At 46.5% G+C, this 13,883-nt stretch overlaps 1 long non-coding RNA gene across 1 annotated transcript in view; it reads right to left on the minus strand.

Annotated features, from left to right (window-relative positions):
• LOC111825859 overlaps window positions 1–13,883 on the minus strand; it is a 157,308-nt gene that overhangs the window by 104,055 nt on the left and 39,370 nt on the right. The window lies entirely within an intron of this gene.

The following is a 13,883-nucleotide window of genomic DNA, read 5'->3' on the forward strand; positions in this document are numbered from 1 at the left end:
ATTTGGAAAATATCAAAATGTACAGGTTTTCTACTTTAGCTTTCTTATAAAGAATAATTTTGAAACAATGTAAATGATCTAGACTATCAAGGACCTGGTCAACAAACTGACTCGACTCCACATCCAGGCATCCAGGAAATTCAGAACTCGACAGTGATGCCTGTCTGATAATGGGCAGGACCCGTGCTAATTTTCCCTGGTAGCTGATCTCAGCCTCCTTTCTTATAAAGAAAAATCCAGATACTATGATGCTGACCACCCAAAAATTACATTATGTAGAACTTATGTTGTCTTAGGATACATGTATTTTTTTTTAATTAAAAAAGCAAGAGAATTCTATAAGACAAAGAGAAATATGTACAACTGCTCCAAAAATAGTTTGGCCTGACATTCTCACACTAACTTGATTTTGGAAACATGTGTTTTAGATATATGCAAAGAGGGCAATGAACATGGCTTAACTTTCTAGATTACATATTTCTTTAATGCTTCCAGTTTTCTTCAATGGACATCGGGTACTGTTTTATCAGAACAAAACTGACTTTCTTTTAAGACATGAAAAGTTGAAAGAAAAGCAAAATCACTCCTATTTCTACCACCGTTAACATTTTGGTAGATACCCCTCCAGCTCCCCACTCCCCAGCGCCTGCTTTTTCTATACATACTCAGTAAACTATTTTTACACAGCTAGATCATAGTATAAATAAAATCTTATATCCTGCTTATTTCAATCATAATGCAAGCATTTTCCATTTATAAACTCTTCATAAACATTTTTTATGGGTGCATAATACTCCATTGAGCAGCTGTGTCATCATGTACATAATGCTTCCCCTATGTGTGAACATTTAGGTTGCTTCAAGTTTGTCTCTCTTCTACCTCAAGTTTCGATCTAGATGCATAAATCCGGCTCTGCACTTTAGATTATTTCCTTATGAGAGATTCCCAGAAGTGGAATGACTAGCTCTAAGGCAATGAACATTTTTCAGGCCTGTGGTACATATTGCCAAATTGCTTTCCCAAAAGGGTTGTACCGTTTCACACTCCCACTAACAGTGTTGCTCATTCCCTTTTTAATAGCACCATGTGACTTAAATGGCCAATAGCAAGGCTTAAATAAGCTATCAGACATCTAACCAGGGAATTATACAGCCCATGAACTTGGTTATGAGGCCTGCATAACAACATGGAAAAACAGTTATGCTGCAATGTCAAGCAGAAAAAGCAAAAAACAGAATCGAATGTAATTGCACTGCATTAAAAAATATAATAATAATAAGTCTGCATAATGATGAGGACTGGAAAAAAAACAACAGGAAATATTGACATGGAAGGATGAGTGTGGCAGGGTGATGACTTCAAGATTTATCACCGCCCCTCAGGATTTAATTATTTTCATTCCCTGTATTAAGTTCACCTTATGTTGCTATAGCACCATTTAATATTTCAAAAACTTTAAATACAGGCAAAATACTCAGGGTACAAAACTGCACAGTACAGGACTTCCCAAAAGCTGGTCCTGCAGAATTCTGGCATTTCCAAGGCCATCCCAAGCATTTTCGCGGCTAAAGGATCATGGTGGTCTTTTCTGAGTTCCCAGAATTAATTAAGTCAATGAATGGAATTTTCTCAAATGCAAATTCTCCCATGATTTTTTTTTTTGCCTCAAACCTCTGGCAACTGCCACCACTCCTCTGCTAGCAGATGACAAGAATGAAGACTTCACAAATAGTAACAGAAACCACTGAAACAGCTGGTCACAGTCTATGGGTCCTGCCCCTAGGGTCGTATTATTTTCCCCAGCATGGAAGAGAGTCTTTTTCTGCTAGCAAAACCGTTCCAAGCCTGTGCTAGAGTGAACAGCAATAGATTAGGATGGCCTGGCCGCCATGGCTCAGTGGTTGAGCTTCGACCTATGAACCAGGAGGTCATGGTTCAATTCCTGGTCAGGGCACATGCCCAGGTTGTGGGCTCGATCCCCAGTGTGGGGCATGCAGGAGGCAGCTGATCAATGATTCTCTCTCATCGTTGATGTTTCTATCTCTCTCTCCCTCTCCCTTCCTCTCCAAAATCAATAAGAAAAATATTTTTTAAAAATAGATTAGGATGATCCCCCAAGAGCATGGATGTCAGTTGCCCGAAACTCACCATCTTCAGAGACTTGAGCGAAGCTGGATTCTGACCCCACATGGAGAACGCCATAACCCAGGGATGATGGGGCCTGAGTCCCAAAGCTCACTGCAGAAGCAACAGCCTCGTGGAGCCACCAGCTCCTGCTCCCCAGCACCTGCTTTGATGTTTTCCTGCCTCCAGTCTCACCCCTCGTCAGCCCACACTGGTTTTAAACACAGCCACTTAACATCTTCCTACTTCGAGTGGGACCCAGGGACCAAGCAGCCCAGGCAGCACCCTTGTTAGAAATGCAGAATGCCAGGCCCCGCCCCAGACCTGTGGAGTCCGAATCTGCATTTCCACAAGATGCCCGGGCGATTCATATAGTATGTTTGAGAAGCACCGGGCTAAACCACAAGTGTCATTCTTCTGTCCAGACACTTTCGGTGGCTCCCTGTGGCCTGAAGGAAACCATCCAAACTCAGCCATTTCATCCCAGGCTACCTACCCAGCCTCTTCTCAGTTAACCCCCAGGTAGTCAACATTGTCAAGCCCAACAAAGCACAACTTGGTATGCACCCCTCCCTCTGCAAGAATGCCTTTCCATAAATGGTGAAATCCCACTCAACCTTCCAAACCCAGCCCCAGCCCTGGCTGGTTTGGCTCAGTGGGTAGATCATTGGCCTGTGGACTGAAGGGTCCCAGGTTCAATTCCAGTCAAGGGCATATACCTTGGTCACTTGGGCACATCCTCAGTGCGGGGGTGGGGTGGGGGGTGTGCAGGAGGCAGTTGATTGATATTTCTCTTTTCATCGATGTTTCTCTCTCTCCCTCTCCCATCCTCTCTGTAAAAAATCAATAAAATTTATTTTTAAAAAAACAAAAACCCGGCCCCAGACCTCCTCTGGGAAGCTTTCTGGGACTTCTCCCAACGCACGCGAGTGCGCATACACACACACACACACACACACACATGCCCTCACTGCTCCTTCCTCTGACTCCATAGCCCTCGGATGTTAACTCGTCTATATGCACACGTGCATGTGTATACCTGATAGGTAGCAGTTTCCTGTGGCGCCTCAGCAGATATTTCATCCAGATTTGCTAAATGAAAATGAATGAACAAAAGAATACTGTTGCTTCTGGCTCTGTCACATAATCACTGATGTGCTCTTCCTCTTTGAAAAGTGGACATGGTGAAAATCCAATAAGTTCTGTGCAAGGAAAAGTGTAAACCATAGAGATCTGGGGGGTTGTTTCATCCCCACATTACTGAGGCGATCTGCCTGGCCCCATGGCCAGGACCTGAGGGACATTGATATGTACAGATTCCAAGAAATCCTACAGAGATTCCGGAGGAATTCTGCATTTTAACAAGCTTTTCAGATGGTTTCAGTATGAAGTCCAATCTGAAAACCTGGCCTGCGAGACTCACCTGCACACTTCAGGACACAGGGTCTGGTGGGAAATTCAAGGACACCCTCATTTGCAAGGTTGTGCAAGTGCAGGGTGGAGTCTGGGAGAGAGGGCCTCCTAAAATCTGTGTCCCCAGGGGTCTCTCTTGTCACACCCTAGTGCTACTCTGACGTTGACCACCCCAGCAAATCAGCTCCGGCCCACTGTGCACACTCATCCATACCCAGTCCCTGCCTTGTGTCCCGCCATGCCCGCCTCATGAAAACCGGGCCGAGCTGGCCACATGGGGAGCTGGGGCCCTTGGCCACAGGCAGACCCAGGTGAGTTGAGGACAAGGTGTGCTCACAGCCTAGGCATTCCAGGCCCAACCACTGCAGCCCCATTAACGGCCTGTTTTCCCTTAAGTGGGGAAAAGGCAGACTGATTCCAACCTCACGCCCCACAAAGTCTGACCACCTCAGGGCACCACGGTCCTTTGAAGAACCTAAGGCCTGGCACCCAAGCGAGGAACACTTCCTGCGTTTTCAGACCCCGAATGCCAGCCTCAGGACTCCTGGTGGTCCAACATCCATCAGACGTGTGGGGACTGCCTCCAGGCTGCCTGCATAAGGGCAGGTGAAGGCCCACTCTGCAGGCTGTTCACCCCCTCCCCCTCCCTAGAGGACAGGAAGCTTGTTCCCCAGCCTTCTTTTTTTTTTTAATATATTTTTATTGATTTCAGAGAGGAAGGAAGAGGGAGAGAGAGATAGAAACATCCATGATGAGAGAGAATCATGGATCGGCTGCCTCCTGCAAGTCCCCCACTGAGGATCGAGCCCACAACCCGGGTATGTGCCCTTGATGGGAATCGAACCTAGGACCTTTCAGTTCGCAGGCCGACGCTCTATCTACTGAGCCAAACCAGCTAGGGCCCCAGCCTTCTTTTTTATGGCTTTGTGCCTATTGTGTGTGTCAACTCAGTAGAAGACATGTATATATTAACACCATTAAACCCTGCAAGATAGGTACTAAGTCCTTACTTAACGTCCTCAATAAGTTCTGCGACTGTAGGCAAAACCATGTATCAGGAAACCCATTTTACTAATTGATATAAACAAGGTTAAGTCCCTATAGCATCTCATCAACGTTACAATGAAAAGACATGATTAGAGGACCTGCTGTACTGTTATCAGCAGTGGTACAGGTGGACAGATTGAGGCTCAGAAAGGAGAGGGAATTTGTTCAAAGACATAGATCACGCCCAAGGCAGACCTGGGATTGAAGCCCAAAAGCTCTCCCTGCCTCCCTGAGCGTTGCTTCACATTTCACCCCCCTGCTTTCCCTTTCCAAGCCCCTTCCTCTGTTTTCCTGGGGCATCTGGAGACAACAGGAATCTGTGGCCTGGGGCTGGGGCAGTTTCCCCTGAGGATAGTTCTTGGAATCTGAATCTGAATTCTTTTGAGGTTGTGGGTTTGTGTTTGGGCTCTGCACTAGTGCTCTGGGGACCTATTTGGCAGTCTCTGGACATCTCAAAATAATGTGTTTACATGCATATAATAAAATGCATGTGATTGCAAAAAAAATCAATGTGCAATCCCCAATTATAAGAATATTAAAAAACAAATTTGTGGTATAATCATATAGGCTTCTTTATTAATGCATTAAATAATACGATCTAATGCTGAGTCTAATTTCCAATCAGTGCTGAGCATCATAATATTTGAGAAATTTGCATCAACTATCATTTGATATGAAAATAGCAATGGCAGTGTGGGACAGTGCAGAATTTTACCTACCGACATTGCCTTAAGGCTTCCTCATTCACATATAAAAGCTCATGGGGTTGCCCAGAAAAAGGGTAGTATGGCTCTCTTCTCAAAAAGGTGGAAAACTAAGTTTCTCATTCAAGGTCGCAACTAGTGAAAGAAGGAACCAATAAATCCACAGACCTTTCCTGCCCTTCCCAATACCCCAGGTACCTTATCAGCCCAGAGATAGGAGAGATAAGTGTGTCTGGATTGGGGGAAAGAGAATGTATGTAAGTACTACCGTGTGATGCATTCCAACTCTCTCACAACTTTGCAGAGGTTACCGGAGTTACCGAAGCAATCGACATCATGTGTATACCAATAAATACCAACTTCTAAAAACAAACCCAACTGGGATGAATCACAAAACAACCCAAGACATGGCAACAGAAGACAAGAATCCCCAAACTCAGCAGGCTGGCCGGTGTGGGTGCTGGGGATCAGACAGGTGAGCGTGAGAGCAGATGGTGGAATAGTTCAGATTGCAAAGAAAGGGGTTTGGAATGTATCTGACTCATGGGAGCCACTGAAGGTTTTGTAGGAGAGGAGAAACCTATGGAGCATGTGCTTCAAGGTCACAAAGCTCACCTTAGAACAACCAACACTTCCTCGGTTTGCTCCTGACAAGTCCTGCGCTGAGATTGGGGAGCAGTAAGGGAGAGAAAGAAGACAGAATTCCTATCTCCACAGGGCAAACAATCCCTACTGTGTCACCCATATCGTGACAGAAAGGGGCCTGAGGAAGGCTTCTTGGGGAAGATGAGGCCTGAGTGAAAGGCTGGATGACAAACAGGAGTGAGTCAGATATAGGGCGAGAGGGCAGGACAGTTATAGCAATGGGAACAGCTTTGGAGGGGAGAGACAACAAAGGTGGGAGGGTAGACATGCAGGACTCCTCCCATGTGGGCCCCAGAGATACTCTACATACTTCTTCACTTCGTTCTGTGTCCCAAGAGGCTGACCTTTATGGACAACATCAGTGATAGCCTTGACCCTGGCTTCTGGTTGGGTTCAGCCTATGGGAGGCACTAGCAGGAGATGGAAGGAGACAGGGAGAGAGGTTGGTATATTGATCCCTTGTCTCCTTCCCTTTGACTCTTCAGGTCTGGGGAAATAGTCTCAAAGTATTGCCCTAATGTTTTTTGGTGTCCCCAAACCCCATGTACCCCTTTATAAAGTTACTTGATAAAACACTCCCAACTGTACTATCGGTATCCTGCAAAGACCATGTCTGATATAGTAGACATGACGGAGATTTTCCATAAACTAAGGATGGAGCTAGGATGCTACCCTAAGAATGTGCCACTCTCTACAATTAGCAAGGTCCTTTCTCAGGTATAGACTTGGTCCCAACTCACAGGCATCAGGCAAGTCAGAGCTAAGCTACCACTTCTATCTCAAAGAGGCCCCAAAGTGCATGCAGACTTGGCCAAGAGGTGCAGCTGGTCAGTGAGAGAGCTGGGCCAGGCCTATAGCCTGATTTTTTAATTGCTGATCCAGTCCCTTTCTACCAATGTAACCTAAAGTAGGCCAGAGACAGAGAAAGAAATTCAGAGGCCTTACATTTACACACACATAATACACTCAACGGGAATTAGTGATTCATTCAACAAACATTTACTTGAACTCTGACTAGATTTTCAGACTTACGTTAGAAACTGCCAGATAAAAGTGATTAGATATGGGGAGGAGAATGAGTCAGAGCAGAAGGGGTGGCTGGCCCTGTAAGGTGGTGGACAAAGAGCAATGGCACCGGCTCCCAGGCTAAGTCGATAAGTTGTGACTCTGAGACTGTCTACTGACTGAACATGGAAAACCTGGAAGCACAACTGCTTCTGGGTTTGGTCAAAAGAATCAATTTCAAATGCAAAATCCCTTCAGCAGCTCCAGAAATCATAGCAGGACACCAAGACCCTTCATCACCTGGCGCTTGCTTATCTCTCCAGGCTTGACTGCTGGAGGTTTTGTGCCGCCCATCTCCCCGCTACCCTGGCATTGCTCCCCATAAGCTACACTTCCTCTCTTACCGACAAGACCTTGCACTAGCTGTTCCCTATGCCGGAAAGGCTCTTCTCCACTCCTCGCTGCACTTTCTTCACCTGGAAAATGCTTACTCAACCTTCAAGATTCAAGTTAGGCTAGTTACTGTATCCTCAGTAGTAACTACCAATAACAATCACTGAGAAAGCCTCCAAATTTTTGGAATTGATGGTTCAATTGATTAATTACAATAATAAAATAACTAGGCAGTGTCCTCGGCGGTCCCAAATCTGTCTTCTGCTTCAACAGTGTTTGGATGGAACAGACCCAGGGATGCCCCTTCTTCCAGCCTCTGGCCACTCTCCTGCATCTTATCCAGTCGCCACCTTCAGAACCACCTCAGGGACCAGCCAACACACCGGTTTTTTTGTTTTGTTTTGTTTTTTCTACCTTAACTCCTTATTGCCGAACAGCCATGAGCTCCCAAATTTGTCAGAATTATTCCACCGAGGCGGAGGCTGTGGTCAACCGCCTGGCCAATCCGCATCTGCGGGCCTCCCATACCTACCTCTCTCTGGGCTTCTATTTTGACCATGAGATGTGGCTCTCGAGGGCGTGGGCTGCTTCTTCCACAAGTTGGCGGAGAAGAAGCTGAGGGCGCTGAGTGTCTCTTAAAGTTGCAAAACCAGCCCGGTGGCCGAATTCTCTTCCAGGACGTGCTGAGCCTCTCCAGGTGAGTGGGCAAAACTCAGGGCCATGGAGGCCGCCCTGGCCTTGGAGAGGAGCCTGAGCCAGGCCCTTTTGGAGCTGCCAGTCCTGGGCTCTCCCCGTGCAGACCCTCATCTCTGTGACTTCCCAGAGAACCACTTCCTGGGTGAGGAGGTAAAACTCATCAAGAAGATGGGCGACACCTGGCACCTCCACAGGCTGCCGGCCCCCAGGCTGGGCTGGGCCAGTATCTCTTCCAACGCTCACCCTCTAGCACGACTAGGAGCCTTTGGAGCCCAGAGGCTTTGAGAGGCTCCTCTGCATCCCCTGGTGCCTGGCTGTGACCTGAGCCTCTCCCCAAACCACTAGCCGTTCTTTAACCACCATGAAGCCCTCTCCCATGCATGGCACCAAATGACACGATAAAGCTTTTTGCAGCAAAATGAAATAATTATATGGTGAGTAAATTCTGTCTCCCTGGGATAATAGAGGAAATATCAAATAATCCTTTTGGAGACTAGGAACTTGAACTTGGTTGAAGAGTAAGTGAAGGAAGGATGGATGGATGGATGGACTGAGGATGGGTCAGTGAGAGCAGGTGAATGGGTGGGTGAGTGGCTTCATAAATGGGTAGTTGGATGGATGGAGTGACTTGCATGAACTTGATAAAAGGAATTTGGGAACCCAGTCTCAAGGCAGTAAGAAAGAGCAGAAATCTAATTGGTGAGATTGGGACTGGGAGGCTTGCTATTAAAACATCAGGAATCTACTAGCAAATGTGAGATACGCTTGTGGATGAGTAACCATTAGCACAAAGCCCTCAGTAAGCCCCAACCTGTGGTTCCAGGTGAATCCCTGGGGACTGCATGCTGACTGACTGGCTGACAGGGCCTCACGGGACAGAGGCCCACTGGGGTTAGCTCAAGACATAAAAACGGGACCAACCAAAATGTCTCTGTGATTCCAGTGACAACAATGAAGAAATAGATGGGAGAAGAGGGAGAGAAGCAGGAACTGCTGCTCAACGAGGTAGAATCCCTCTCCCTCCCAGTGTCAGAGCTTCAACGTGCAATTTCTGTACACACAACAGGTCCTACACCAGCTGCCTCCTCCTCACCCCGCAGCACGCTCCCCCTAGGGTTGCACTGCTCCTTCCTAGGAAACTGGAGCTTGGCATTAGTGCCCCGGTCAAGGTCCTCCCCACGTCCCTCCCACGCAGAGGGTGCTCGGCGTCTTATCAAATCCCAGGCTTCCAGAGCTTCCAGAGCTGGAGAGAACTCTCTAATGACCTGCCCCATGCTGCTTAGCCCAGAAAAAGCCCCGCGGGCCCGTTATTATTAGGGTGTGGCTGGACTTTCTTTGGAGCCAAAGATAAAGCATCGGCAAGAGTCTGTTTTGCATGATGGCCTGTGCTGAAAGGGGATTTTTTTTTTTTTTTAAGTACAAGACTTACTTTTTTTTCAAAGTTAAAGGGAGAGAGAATTCAGAGCTAGCACAGGAAAACAATGAGGTTTCATGGCCAAGCCCTTTCACCTTGGCCTCCACAAGGTCCTTCTAAAGGAGGCGCGCTCCTTTAGCTGCACAATAGAATCCCCTGGAGTCTGTACCGCTCCTGATGCCCTGGCTACCTAAGGAATGTGGGCACGGAGTGGGTCTGTAGGACTGTGAAGCTTGCTATTAAAACATCCGTGGGCCCTAGTTAATTCCAACGTCACCCCAGGAAAGGAGGGGACTAGGGTATTGTCCCCATCTTGCCAAGGCTTGGGAACCTCCAGAGAAGTGAAAGCAGTCAGCCTCAGGTCTCACCGCCTATGGAGGTGAATTTCAAAACCAGACTCTCCATTGATTCTCAGGCCCATTACTCCCTGTGCTCTTCCTGCTGCGACTCACGCGGCCACATGAGAAAAACAGTTACTAACACACACTGATCTCTGACTACGGGCAAACACTCTGCTAAGCACTTTATATGTAACTCATTTCATCTCCCACGTAACACTCAGATATTTACTGCAATTATCTCCTTTACAGATAAGAAACCAAGCCACCAAGAGTTCAGGCCTTCACCTGACGTCACATCACAGGTGGACCTGCCATTTGCAGGATGTCCTCTAGCCAGCAGTACATGTCCGTGTTCCCCAGGACTTTGCCCCAGACCCTCTTCTCTTATTGGCACTCCCTGAGGTCCCATGGCCAACCTCTCACTAACAATTCCCACATCCTTGTCCTCAGCCCATATTTCTCTCCTGTGCTCTCATCCTTTTTTTAAAAAAAAAAATATATATATATTTTATTGATTTTTATACAGAGAGGAAGGGAGAGAGATAGAGAGTTAAAAACATCGATCAGCTGCCTCCTGCACACTCCCCACTGGGGATGTGCCCGCAACCAAGGTACATGCCCTTGACCAGAATCGAACCTGGGACCCTTGAGTCCGGAGGCCGATGCTCTATCCACTGAGCCAAATCGGTTAGGGCTGTGCTCTCATCCATTATATCTAACCACCGTTTCGAGGCTCCTGGGAGACCATGTGCCTACAGCTTCAACTTGATTTTTTTATATATATATATACTTTTTATTGACTTCAGAAAGGAAGGGAGAGGGAGAGAGAGAAACATCAATGATGAGAATCATTGATAGGCTGCCTCCTACTGGGGATTGAGCCCACAACCCGGGCATGTGCTCTTGACTGGAATCGAACCTGGAACCCTTCAGTCCACAGACCCATGCTCTATCCACTGAGCAAAACCGGCTAGAGCTCAACTTGATATTTTTAAGAGTTACCCCTTATTATCAAAGCCACTGTAATGATACATTACACACAATGAACCATAAAAATAATCATAATTAAGAACAAATGAAGCCCTAGCTTGTTTGACTCAGTGGGTAGAACATTGGCCTGCAGACTGAAGGGTCCCAGGTTTGATTCCGGTCAAGGGCATATGCCCAGGTTGCGGGCTCGATCCCCTGTGGGGGGCATGTGGGAGACAGCCAATCAATGGTTCTCTCTCAGCATTGATGTTTCTATCTCTCTCTCTCTCCCTCTCCCTTCCTCTCTGAAATCAATAAAAATATATGTTTTTTAAAAAACAGCAAATATTGACTACACTTTCTCATAAAAAAAATGAAAGTCTTAGATTTTCTAGTTGCTATCAAGTACCATTAAAGTCATATACAGTGGAGAAGGTGAAAGTTTCTTCAATCAACAGATTAGTTGGTGGCCTATTTTTTATTTTTAGTGTTTTTATTCTACCATGTTTTTGCCTATGTCAACAACATTAAGATATGTCATCTATAACTGGATCTACAGTTTTCTGCTTGCCCGCCCTTGCAAAATGCCTGGTTGAAACAATTGATACTTGAAAGGAAACAATCTTAGACAACGCAAACACTTTATTTCCCTGGAGTCTCTTCAAGCAGTTCCTCCCTCACACACAGCACCAGAAAGCCTCCCAACGTGACTGGGATGCTTTCCTTCCGCATCTACATGCATCAACGCTTGTCATTTCTTGGTGCAGGAGACAGCCACACAAAGAACACTCCTGTCGCTATGGTTACAGTTTTATTTGGGGGCTACTTTTCATTTCAATGGTCCTTAGAGTTTTATGTCAGAACCTCTCAGAGTTTACCACTGAAGGGAAAAGAAAGTGAGTCTTGATGAGTTGGTTCACTTTTATTGATTGTTCCATATGACCTTTAACTCATCCTTTTCCATTTCCCCTGGATTACTAGGAAGCTCAGCTCTCAGATTTGTGCATTATTGCAATAGATAGTCTTATACTATGTATCTGGCTCAACTAAGGTCCCCATTACGTTATTATGTTTTATGGCTCTTGATCTGTCTTCCTTAGGTTTTATTTAAGCCACCTCAAATCTCGTTTGGAACAACAAAAAAAGCCAAGAAAAATAATGTAGTGAGAGATAAAAGAAGATACCAGTATCCAATCCTTTTCTTAAATGTAATCACATTTGCCTTCCAAAATTAATAGAGGAATCAAAATTAATTACCAATTTACAGCCCCTGAAACTTGACAAAGGGCTCCGGGAGCAGAATAAGTGCTTTACTCATGTTTGAAGTGTGACCTCCTACAAATACTCTTTCATTCAAAACTTCACAGAGCTTAGCACAGTGCCTGACATATAGGAGGAACTCCATAAATATTTGTTGAATAAATGAAGGCATGAACAAACATCAGCCCTTCAAGGTCATCAAAGAAACCTCAGTTCATAGAAATTGTGAAACAATAAAATGCTTATAAAATATGATGATGAGTAGCTCCTGTGTATTGCAGGCTTACCGGCATTGTGCAAAACAGCATATTAGTAACCGATAAAGCCTGTATTATTATACCCATCTCACTGATTAAGAAGCTGAGGCTCAGAGCAGCTAAGCATAGCTGGGAAACGTTGGAATTTGGACTCTGGTCTGTCTGATGCTACAGCTCATGTTCGTCATCACCATGCGGTATCTCTTTAAATATGTCTGAATATTTGATACTACCTTTGTAACTTGGTCATGCCTTTGGGACATGAGACTTGGAAAGTAAATTTAAGTGTGACTTTTATTTTTCACCTTGCTGATTCCTCAGACAGCTTCCTCCATCTGGAACTGAAAAAATAGGAGGAGGAGAAATAATACAGAAGAGAGGATATATGCCCTAGCTGGTTTGGCTCAGTGGATAGAGCCTCGCCCTGCAGACTGAAAGGTCCCAAGTTCCATTCCAGTCAAGGGCACATGCCTGGGTTGGGGGCTCCATCCCCAGTAGGGGGCATGCAGGAGGCAGCCAATCAATGGTTCTCTCTGATCATTGATGTCTCCATCTCTCTCTCCCTCTCCTTTCCTCTCTGAAATTAATAAAAACATATTTTTTAAAAAAGGAAGGGAGGATATATATGTGTATGACTTATGATCACTTAAAAATATATATGAATATACATGTATAGAGCACTGAAGTCCTCCTGCAATCATGAATCCCTCCTCCCTGCAAGTGTACAATCCCATCTGTCTGTCATATGACTGAACTCTAAAAGCCTGGAAGGTAGGTTCTAATGCCTCTGCCTTCCAGATGAGACCCCAGCCCGCGGGGATCAGATGATACAACCGGCGCCCTGGTTCCAGAGCGCACGCGCCACTCCTCTCCCTGCACAGCCGTGACCTCCATGCACCCTCAGCCGATGACATCGGAACGAATGAGATGGCGTTGTAGCCGTGAGAAGGGAATATCTGTGCATATTCCAAGTGCGTAATTACACACATGCTTTGGGTACAAGTAGAGGGTTCGGGCTTACAGAGGTCGGGCGTATTTCACAACGGAGGTGACCCAAAAGCAGCTGGGCCTGAGCACGGGCGGACGCGGGCTGAGCGCGGAGCTCCAGAGGATGCGCGGAAGGAAAGGCCCCACCTAAACAGCCTCTGTGTTTGGATTCCAGCCACGGGTCTGCTTTTTGTCTATACAGTACGAACCTGTTAGCTAACATTTCAGTCAGCTAAAACAGGGTTCTCACGGCGAGCTCAGCCGCGCCCGCTCCCCTCTCCTCTCATTCATATTTCGGACCTGAAGCAGTTGCGTTTGGGAGCCACACTTCTGTCCTTCCCAGGCTCCTGGTCTGTTTCAAAAATACCTCCAAGCCCTCCTGTCCCCACTCCTCAGTCACCACCCCAGACAGGCTGTCCCCACTCCTCTCAGTCACCACCCGGGACAGGACAGCCTGAACAGTGACAGGGAACAGAAAGGACTCAGCCTCACAACGCGGGAGGGCCCTGTGGGGTTTAGGCCATCCAAGGCCCTGGCCCTGTAGACGATCTACCAACAAGGGGCCAACAGAGCTCTAATATGCGCGCTCCCGAGCCGCAGTTTGCCGACCACTGCCTTAGGCTGTTCC

Source organism: Myotis lucifugus, unplaced genomic scaffold (assembly GCF_000147115.1).
Source record: "Myotis lucifugus unplaced genomic scaffold, Myoluc2.0 scaffold_43, whole genome shotgun sequence".
Classification (NCBI taxonomy): domain Eukaryota; kingdom Metazoa; phylum Chordata; class Mammalia; order Chiroptera; family Vespertilionidae; genus Myotis; species Myotis lucifugus.